Raw genomic sequence first — 9,315 nt, 5'->3', positions numbered from 1 at the left:
GGATATCTGCATGCCTGCAGCTGAGTTCAAAACAATGACCAGAGTGGCCACTTGACTTCAGGAGATTATGGGACATTTCCGGAGGCCAGTCACAGTGCAGTAATGCAACACGTTGTCGACACTGACACCCGGGCATTTCAGCCAGGGCGCAGCAAGCGCTATGCTTCTCATGGGGGTGGATTACCAGGAGCACTCCAGCTGCAGAGTCCAGGCGCTCTAAGTGCCTTGCCAGTATGGACACCTCAGGAGTTAGGGCGCCTGGGGCTGATTTAATGCGCTCTAACTTGCAAGTGTAGCCAAGGCCTTATTCTCACACTGAGTAGGGCTTATGCACACAACAATTCCATTGACTTCAAGAAGTCAGACAATCCTAGTCTACATGAGCATGGGATGTAGAACTGGGGTAATTGTGTCAACACTGCATGAACAATTTTGTCAATATTTATTTTCATTTTCGCAGGCAACTGCAACTTGTTCAATATTTGCAGATATGACCAACAATTTTAATTTTCTACTTCTGGTCCCACCATTCAAGAAGAAATGTTCATTAAATGTAGAGGGTTCAGAAAAGAGCTACAAGAATGATTAAGTACTAGAATAGTTTATCATACTATTTTCAGAAATATAAACTTTGCTATGACTTAAAGAATTTGTTACTACTTGCTTCTCCATTGCTTAAGTAGACACTGTAAGCCCTTTATGGAAAATTAAACAGTTACTACTTTCATCTAGTTTGCTTGAAAAGACTCTAAAGGAAATAAATCAGCTTAAAAGAACATACGTCTATTAGCACAATTTTGTTTTTCCTGAAGGGCAGTGCAGTTACTGTGGACAGTGGTAACTGGAGTTCTGTTTTGCTACTATTTATTTACTTCCTTCTTCTCTTGCTGATGTTCTTCAGCAATCTCCTTTTGTCCTTCCCCCTTATATGTGTTTGCACTGAAGCCAGTCAGAAGGTGTACTTGGCAGATGCGTGATTATATGTTGAGGCCTGAAATGCCTTTTGTTGAGCAATGGTCTGTGTCTAGCTATTTGGAAGACCTAATTTCCATCACTTATCCAACATTTTTTTTATTAGAAGGGAAGCTAAGTTACTTATGTTCAGTGATTGCCATTGCTATTGGGAAACCCATTTTCCATTGACATCCTTTTAGTTTGTTTGTTTATGAAGATTTTTGTTTCTTTGTCTATTTTGCACATAAAGACTGTCACCAGTTCTAATGAGATCCAATGTAAGTCCATCAAACAGTTGGGTCCCCATGGCCACATATGATCAAAACACACAGTGGCCAAAGAGCCATTCACAGAGCATTAATCAGAAACCAAGAATAAATTAGAGCTTCTTTGCCACATAAAGACAGTAAATTTTTATTGGCTGCCATTCAGCTAATGACAGGGTTATATTACTCTTGATAGAGATTGCCCATCCATCTGGCCCTGTGTATCTTTTCTCCCTCATAAGTACTCTGATTAGAATTTTGCTTTGCTCACAACAACAGGGAAGAAAGTCTACAGTATTCTCTCTTCATTTATGTTTAGCTTGATATCATTAAAATATTTTAACAAAGTACAATAATGGTTTGAAATTTGGTTGCCATTGGCCCTAACTTCCACTAAGCAGGCATCAGAGACTAGCAAAGCCAACCTTTCATTTTATCATTTGTATATTTTGCTAGCAAGATTCATTCTTTCTGAACCCCAAGGTCACTATTAACCACCTCAGATTGGCTTATTGTAATAATTTAGTAAGAGTAAGTGTTGTGCTCCCAAAACAAAACTGATAACATCTGCCAGACTACACTGAACCACAAAGTGTGTTCTATAGCTCTGAATTAAGGGCTTTCAAGTGTATCACCAAAAGAAATATTTTTAGGTTGTTTGTGTGTTCTCTCTTTTAATCACCATATACAAGCACAAGACTAGAAGGAGAGTGACATTTTTTTAAGGCCAGATATAGTTTTCATTAATCTTCAGTGGCAAAGCTACCATTAACATCAAAAGAACTAGGATCAAGCCCCTTGATAGCCAGCTGTGGATTACAAAATGATTTAAATGACCCTTCTGATGTGAGGAATAAGATAGCACAGGCTACAGCAGCAAAATGGAATCCTACAAAACAAGCAATGTTCTAAAATTTCTTCTATTTAACTTCCTGTGTATATTCAGGTAAGCAGGAACTAATTTGATTGTTTTTAGAAACATACTAGAAATTTTAAAAGTCTTTTTCACCAATGAAATCTGCATTGCTTCTGATCAACTACATTGGTACAGCAACGTGCCATGTTGGGTTATGTTGCATTTCCATTCCTTTGCTGGCCAAATCTTTTTGCAGTTATTGAGTGGGCTGATATGCATCTGGTATGCCTCACAGCCTGGCAGTTTGCCTCAGCTTTCAAAATGCCCTCTGTTGCCTATTTTCATCTATATGATTTGGCACAAATTTATGCTACTTCGGTGTAGTGTGTACAGCTCTAGAAAAAGGGGACCTTGAGTTGAATGAATTACTCCAAATAAAATTATTTTATTTTAAGGAAATTTTAGGAGCTGTTCTTGGCCCTCTTCAAAAATTAATGCAAAGCACCATTGAGTTAGTGATACATGATAAAACTTTAAATATATAAAGAAAACCTGATGAATAATACAGGTAAACTGAAACACAGTATGTCAGTATTGTAACACTTAAGGCCCTGATTCAGTCCCTATTCCAGAGACCATTTGTCCGGATATCCTATTCCGGATACCATTTGTCCCAGATATCCTATTCCGGATATCCTATTCTGGATACCATTTGTCATGTTTATGGTGCTAGTTATGTTCCCTTTCTGGTCTCTCTGAGTATACCACCTCAGGTAATAGGCCTCTTGTCCTTAATAATGTGGAGTGGCATCTTGCAAGTCTCTCACTCTTAGATTAGGATTTGGATGCAGCACCCTATTATGCCAACCAATTATTGGCGCACGGGCCTGATGGGGTTCAGGCACTTGCTTGATCTTGCCTTGGGGACTTGTGACAAGTGATACAGCAACCAACAGTCTAGTTAAATCCAAGTGTGTTTATTAGCAAACAGGACAAAACGTTAGTGAAAATGAATTCAAACAACAAACAGCCTACATGTGTATTTAGTCTCATCTAATCTTGTGCTTCACAATAAGCTACATTAAACAGACTTCCCTCTTGAGTTGCACGAGTAGAATGGATCCAGCTTACATCCTTCCAGGAAGCCACCAAGCTGCAGATACCCAGCTTCATCCCAATTTGTCTTCCAGTGATTTATTTCCCAGTCTATTTTTTTCCCCCTTCAAGGAAACTAGCTTTTCTCAGAAAAACAAAATCAAAAACCTACCACCATGCCTCTGTCCCCCAAATACCATAGTGATCAGTAATTTGTGTTACAGGGCCCAGAGGTAATGTCTTCCTTTTGCCTCCGATTGTTTTTTCCCAGTCAACCAACCAGGCCATCTAAGAGAATGGCCCCGTGGTGGTAGCTCCATTATTTCAGTCAGACCCATTCAACCTTAATGATTTGTAGTCACTGGTCCAGCAACTGTGGAGGAGTATGTTGAAGCCGTCTGCTCCCCCAGCATTCCAACACACACCACCTCAGAAATCCTATCTATAAACCACATTTTTGGTATACAGATCCATGTTTACCACCAAACATCCCCACATTTGTCACAGCATTTAAGCATGTGCTTAAGTCCCATTGAAATCAAGCAGACTTGAGGACATGCTTTAAAGTTCTGACCTTAATAATGGTGGATTTAAACATGTGCGTACAGGTATTCCTGAACCAGAGCATGGGAAATCCTCTGTCAGTCTTTAATAGGGCTAACGTTCTATAACTTGTTTCTGTAACAGTTTTAAACTAGCTTTTGACTGACAACTGACCAGGCAAACAAATATCCAAAATATGTTCTGGAATAAAGTAAAGACATACAATACAGATGAACTAAAGACCACAATTCACAATCAAATCACAATGGCAAGTCCCATTAATTACTTTCAAATTATAAAAATAATAGAGAGCAACATCATGGCAAATTTACAGTCAAATATAGTACAAGGCAGCTATCCTCCAAATGCTTAGGCACATACTTCACCATAAACATGTACAAAACTACAGTAATTTCAGTAGGCCTACTCATGTGCTAAAATTTATATATAAAGTGTTTGTAGTACTGAGGCCTAAGTCACTATGGCCCTTATTCAACAAAAACTGTATACAATTGCTTAACTCCCACTGAAGTTATGGCAATGCCAGGTGCTGTGACATTACCCAGATGTACCCTTAAATTATTATTAATTAGAAATATTTAATTAATAAATATGTATACTTTTACTTCCAGTGGGAACTTATTAGTTTGTTTCAGCTAATTGGCTTTGTTCTTTTTTTAATCCTTCAAAATAAATGTAGGTCCTTATGTTCCTATTAATAATCAATCATGATACTGATCCATTATTAACATAGGCACATGAGTTGCAACATGCTTAACTTCAGCATAGCTGTGTACCCAGACCTCAGTTCTTTTTTAAAATAATTGTTTACTCATTTTAAGAAATGTGTACTACTTAAAATTCTTACATTTAAAAAAAAGGAAAGAAAGGGAAATAAAAAAGATGTTTCACAGAGAAACTAAAAATACACATCTTGATTTTCTGTAATACTTAATTACATAGCAAGAGTGGGCCAAACTTATCTCTGGTGTAACATCGCTGGTATGAATTTAGTTATGGCAGGAATGACTTTGGCCTAATAGTTACAGCAGATGGAGTAAGTGAAAGTCAAGCAGGCTTTATTTAGATCTTCCTGATATGTAAATGCAGACGTGTAGGTGGCAACCTGAACTGTGGGTGACAATAATGAGAAATAGTACTTCCATCCCAGGTAATTGGAATTTGAAGAAAGAATTCAAGCTGAATGATGTGTGTAAGTCTAACACCGACAAACCCCAGTCATTGGCAGGAGGGATCGAACCTGGGACCGCTGAAACTTAGTGCATAAGCCTCTGTTGCATGAGATAAAAGACAACTGGCTGTTAGCTAAGGCTGCAGAAGACTCATTAATTTCTAAGGTTTCAGAGTAGCAGCCGTGTTAGTCTGTATCTGTAAAAAGAAAAGGAGGACTTGTGGCACCTTAGAGACTAACAAGTTTATTTGAGCATAAGCTTTCGTGAGCTACAGCTCACTTCGTCAGATGCATCCGACGAAGTGAGCTGTAGCTCACGAAAGCTTATGCTCAAATAAACTTGTTAGTCTCTAAGGTGCCACAAGTCCTCCTTTTATTAATTTCTAAGTGATCTCAGTGCCACTACATGGGAAAGAGCACCACACACAGGAGGTGTGTGAGTTACATACTTTCCATAGCTGAGGAAGGGCATCCCAAGCTTCAGAGACTTCTCAGTTGATATCCCAGATGAGCCCTCACTTGTAACACTGACAAACCCCGATCATCGGCAGGTGGGATTGAACCTGGGACCTCTGTAGTTTAGTGCATGAGCCTCTACTGCATGAGCTAAAAGCCATGTGGTTGTTAGGTAGGCTGTAGCATACTCATTAATCTCAAAGTGGTCTCGGTGCCACTACATGAGACAGAACACCACACCCAGCAGGTTTATGGGTTATATAAGCAGCATAGGGAACAAATATGCCTTGAATGATTAATAATTAGTAATTTCTCCAGGCTCTCAAAATATAAAAAGCTATTTATCTCATAACAGGATCCACCTAGGACGTAAAGACAATAAAACGATGATTCATATCATGTGAGACACTCTGTTGAAGGATACACAGATCAGCCAAGGTAGGGAGTTCCACTCCCCAAGACTAGAAACTAAAATGGCTAAATGAGATGACTGTTAAGTCACTTAGACAAAAACTCTCATAATTTGCATATTGATAAAACCTATTTCTCCCTCCCAAAATAGCTAAAAAGAAGTCCAAAACATTACCAGGCAAGGGTAATACCCTGATTTCCTATGCAAAATGGTCTATTGCACATTGTAAGTGAATCAAGAGATGAGTGGGGAATGTGTGAGTTAACGAAACTAGAAATAACTTGCTGTAAGACTGAAGGTCAAATAGAGCAAGTTTACCCCAAGAAATCCAAACCCCATGTTTTCACAGCAAATTATAAACTATACATCTGTTTTCCTTGTAAATCAAATATACCATGGATAATCTGTTTTGCCCCATCAATATGTCTTTCACCTCAAATGATAAACTATACTTTTATTTGCCTTGTTAGTAAGATCTCTCTATATGTGGATAGTGTCTCTTGTTCTGTTGCAAGCCCTAAATAACATGAAATGCTTACGTAAAATCAAAGAATGTTTGAAGTGTGTTCATCAAAGTTGGAAAACTATAAGGGGTTTTGTTGATTTTCATTGTAAATAATTACTGTACTCTAGAAGTAAAAGGAATTTCATGGCACAAGGAAGAAAGAATGTTGAAAGATATAAACCAGGGTATAACTTTGAATTATTAAAAGAAATTGTTTAAAAGGGAGGAAATTCCAATTAACAATGTGAGCTAATATTGAAATACAATCCTTGAAATGAATCAAAGATTAAAAAGCCTTCAATAAGGCTTTAAGAAATTTGTTATACATCAACACCATATATTGGATACTGATGGAAGCAGCAGAAAAACAGAGAGGTGAAATCTGAGTACTCAGTTGACATGTGTCCAATACAAACCAGAGGGTAGCTCCCTCCAATGACCCCTGAAATCAGGGTATATAAAACTGAGGTCACCATGTGGGACCCCAGAGATGATTGAACCCAACAAGAAGCTTCAGAATCCTAAGTGACACTGATGCCCATACCAGCCTCCTGGAAATGACTCTCCCCCATCCCAGGGTTAAAAGGATATGAAAAAGAGGTGAGATTCCATTTCAAAAACTGAATTTCCCCTTCTAGTCTTTAACATAAGTAACTGTAGGTTATCTTGTTAAGGCTACACTCTAGTGAGACCTCCAGTAATCATATTTTAGATTTTAACTCCTTTATAAATCCAAGCATATTGACCTAAGAGAGATTTGAACCATAATTTTAAGCAATTGCTTTTGATATTCCAAAATTTGTCAATTTTGGACCAATCCATTGAAATAGCAGGGACCCAAATGTTAAGTACATCCTTCCTCTTTGGAGAAATTCTGGTAGTGTGATAAGTGTGTTAAATATTAAATAATTGATTATCATAAGTAAATGTAATCAGAAATCTTGGTGATTTGCACCGTAAATTGGTGTAACTGCTGAGCCTCAACCCTAGTCATTGACAATTGCTTGCAAGACAGTGTTGGTTTCTTCAGTACTGTAGCCCATAAGGCTAGTTTGCTAGCTTGCTATATTGCATAATATGTTTTCTTTTGGTTTGATTCATATTATTTTGTCATTATGTCTTATGATTAGTGAATCATAGTATTTTCTTGATTTCTTGTTTATGTTGAATGCCAGTTTACGGTATTCATAAGAGTTATCCATAATAATATAGTTGGCTATAATGCAAGTAACCTACAGGCCTGTATCCTGTATGATTTGCTAGAGCAAGTTAGTGTGAGTGTTTGCAACCTTTGCATAAATAAATGGCCTACGCTTTACTTTGGAGAAGTGAATAGGGAACCGATCAAAGAACTGAATTGCTTTACCTTAGGTCTCGAGCAGACTGGTAACCACAGGGCACACCACAGACATGGAAGTCATGAGTTAGGCCAACAGTAACGGTTTCAGGAATTAAATAATCAATATTAATACATATAAGCATATGTCATAATATGTTAACCTATAGAATAAGTGTACCAGAAGATTTATGTGGGTGAGGAAATAAGATATGGGTATGGTAGGTTGGGCCTAGATTCCTGCAGTGGACAGTACCGGACCATGCAGGAGGGTCATTTTTTCTTATCTTCTATCAAGCTATCAGCTCAGCATCACAATACAGCCTAGCTACTTAACACTGGGAAAAGCCTGGACCATCAGTTCCTCGGGCATGCCAGAGATGAGGCTGTTCCTCTGTCTCCTACTACCAGGTCTTCAGGGAAGCGTATGAGTATGCTAGCTTAAGTAGTCTTTTAAAATAGAAATGTTACCTCTAGGGGTCATAGAATTGTATTACTTCTTTGCGACTCTGTGTTTTATACTATTTGTGCTTCTTTCATTCATTGTAATAAAGATCTTAATAAGTTGGTATCGTGCTCAGTATAAGTGTCCTCGCCATACACCCCGAAAGTCCTCTCATGATATTGAGCTCTCTGTATTCTCTATCCCTGTAGCCTGAATTGGGACAAGAACCTAAAATGTCTTCTGATCAGATCAGTGGTGAGCTATAATAAACTAGCCTATAAATTCAGGTCAACAGTATTACCTAGAACATTAAGAACATAAGAATGGCCATACTGGGTCAGATCAATGGCCCATCCAGTCCAGTATCCTGTCTTCTGACAGTGTCCAATGCCAGGTGCTTCAGAGGGAATGAACAGAACAGGGCAATCATCAAGTGATCCATCCCCTGTTGCCCATTCCCAGCCTCTGGCAAACAGAGGCTAGGGACACCATCCCTGCACATCCTGGCTAATAGCCATTGATGGACCTATCCTCCGTGAACTTGTCTGGTTCTTTTTTGAACCCTGTTATAGTCTTGGCCTTCACAACATCCTCTGGCAAAAAGTTCCACAGGTTAACTGTGGTTTTGTGAAGAAATACTTCCTTTTGTTTGTTTTAAACCTGTTGCCTATTAATTTCATTGGGTGACCCCCAGTTCTTGTGTTATGAGAAGGAGTAAATAACACTTCCTTATTTACTTTTTTCCGCACCTGTCATGATTTTATAGACCTCTCTCATATCCCCCCTTAGTCATCTCTTTTCCAAGTTGAAAAGTCCCAGTCTTATTAATCTCTCTTCTTACGGAAGCTGTTCCATGCCCCTAATCTTTTTTTGTTGCCTTTTTCTGTAATTTTTCCAATTCCAATATATCTTTTTTGAGGTGAGGTGACCAGATCTTCATGCAGTATTCAAGCTGTGGGCATATTTATTTATATAGAGGCAAAATCATATATTTATACAGAGGCAATATGATATTTTCTGTCTTATTATCTATCCCTTTCCTAATGATTCCTAACATTCTGTTAGCTTTTTGACTACCGCTGCACATTGAGTGGATGTTTTCAGAGAAAAAAATTACTTCAGGATCTCTTTTTTGAGTGGTAACAGCTAATTTAGACCCCATCATTTTATACATATAGTTGCCTAGTCACCCAGTTTAGTGAGATCCCTTTGTAACTCTTCACAGTCTGCTTTGGACTTAACTATCTTAAGTAGT

Source organism: Caretta caretta, chromosome 1, assembly GCF_965140235.1.
Source record: "Caretta caretta isolate rCarCar2 chromosome 1, rCarCar1.hap1, whole genome shotgun sequence".
Classification (NCBI taxonomy): domain Eukaryota; kingdom Metazoa; phylum Chordata; order Testudines; family Cheloniidae; genus Caretta; species Caretta caretta.
Note: the sequence above shows the minus strand (reverse complement) of the source record.